The sequence below is a fragment of the Poecilia formosa genome, unplaced genomic scaffold (genome assembly GCF_000485575.1).
Source record: "Poecilia formosa unplaced genomic scaffold, Poecilia_formosa-5.1.2 Scaffold862, whole genome shotgun sequence".
Taxonomy (NCBI): Eukaryota; Metazoa; Chordata; class Actinopteri; order Cyprinodontiformes; family Poeciliidae; genus Poecilia; species Poecilia formosa.
This window is the reverse complement of record NW_006800801.1, coordinates 22,802-24,298: the sequence shown is the minus strand read 5'-3', so window position 1 is coordinate 24,298 and position 1,497 is coordinate 22,802. Positions and strand designations below refer to the sequence as shown.

The 1,497-nt window shown below is 37.7% G+C and overlaps 1 protein-coding gene and 1 long non-coding RNA gene across 3 annotated transcripts in view; both read left to right on the top strand.

The window, feature by feature from the left end:
- Positions 1–1,497, top strand: part of LOC103131866 (phospholipid phosphatase-related protein type 4-like) — a 27,051-nt gene that overhangs the window by 9,774 nt on the left and 15,780 nt on the right. The gene's annotated exons all lie outside the window — the stretch shown is intronic.
- LOC107834943 (uncharacterized) overlaps positions 67–1,497 on the top strand; it is a 2,839-nt gene continuing 1,408 nt past the window's right edge. The window contains exon 1 of the long non-coding RNA XR_001660778.1: positions 67–816. This is a non-coding gene — a long non-coding RNA (uncharacterized LOC107834943). The remainder of the gene's footprint in view (positions 817–1,497) is intronic.

The window sequence follows — 1,497 nt, the reverse complement described above, 5'->3', positions numbered from 1 at the left end:
TTTTATTCAAATTTTGTGCTTTATCCATAGGACCTGTTTTGTCCCTATTCTCAAGGATCACTTATTTGCTAAACATGATTTGATGTCCCGGTTGTTAACATAAAAGCAGGTGGCCATTTAACTTCGGTAAATATACTTTCGATGTCAAGTTTGGGGTTTTAGAATATGGGAAATGTCGCCTGGAGTAGGGGGTAGTTAGAGGTGGTGGTGGTGGTGGGGGCGGGAGCAGCCGTTAGACCAGGGGAAGGAAGGACGGACGAACGAACGTAATGGGGGCGGAGGGAAACCGTTCGAGGGGACGACCTTAAGACTGGGGTGGGGACGGCTCGTGTTTCAGTTAGCGTTAAATTTGTTGCATGTTCGGTGCTCTAATCAGGCATGTTGAGATTAGGTTAGGTTGATAAACTGTTACAGTGGGTCAGAAGCTTCTTGCCTCATAAATTGTAAGTCAGTGGATTGTTCATACAGGTAGTTGATTTTCCTGTTTCTGAAATAGGAATAAACATCACTGAGAGTAAATAAGTGACTTTTGCAAAAATAAACAAAAATGCATGCTTGCAAACTCATTATCGGTTATTGTAGCTTAGCTTAAAAACTATATAACTAGTACTGTTCTAAATTTGTTGTCAGAACAAATGATTTCATTTAATTGTTAAAAAAAAACAACAAATTATTGATTTAATCATTGGAAGACTTGCATGTTTTGGTGTTTATATGTTTTTCTCCTTGTATAGTTATTTTGTTTTCTCTCTTCAACAGCTGCATCCAGACACTCCTGAACTTTTCCTGGCAAGCAACTAGGCATCTTTAGAATAGGTGTGTACATTTGTTTTTGTTTTACTCAACCTGTTAAACCTTTAGTTTAAATTAAGAAATGTGTGGTGTTTTCTACAATAACATAGACATAATGTTTTGTTGTATCTTTCTAATAATGTCTAACGCAGCACTATGTAACTTATGATACAGTTTTTTTACATATTTGTTGAAGCTGTCACTGTGTCCTGATATTGCATGAGAGATAATGTGTGGAAAAAACATGTAGCTCTTCTGTTAGCCAGTGCTAACTGGATTCAAACAGTCAGAACCAGGAGGCAGGTGTTAGTGTGTCAATCACAAACTCTTGTGGTGCTGCTCATCCCACTTCTCCCAGATCTCTTGCGTTTGGCTACGCTACAGCTAACGGAACCTGTCATGAATGTTGAGATTAGTTATCATGGACACCGATGACAGTGGATAAATGGTTTTCCTGTAATGGTAAATTGATTGACAGCGCTAAGACTCTCCTCCTGTTTCTGATTGGTTGTTTTTGGTTGGGAGTGATGAATTTCTTCAGATGGAAATAGTAGCTCAGGGGGAGTGGAGGAGTTTATTTTCACAAATTATACATAACATAAAATCATGACATGGTGACTTTATTTTAACAAATATGTAAAAATTAGTGTATGTTTTTATTTTCTCAAGAAAATTTTTGTGTACTTGTGTATGTTAGGGGTGCAT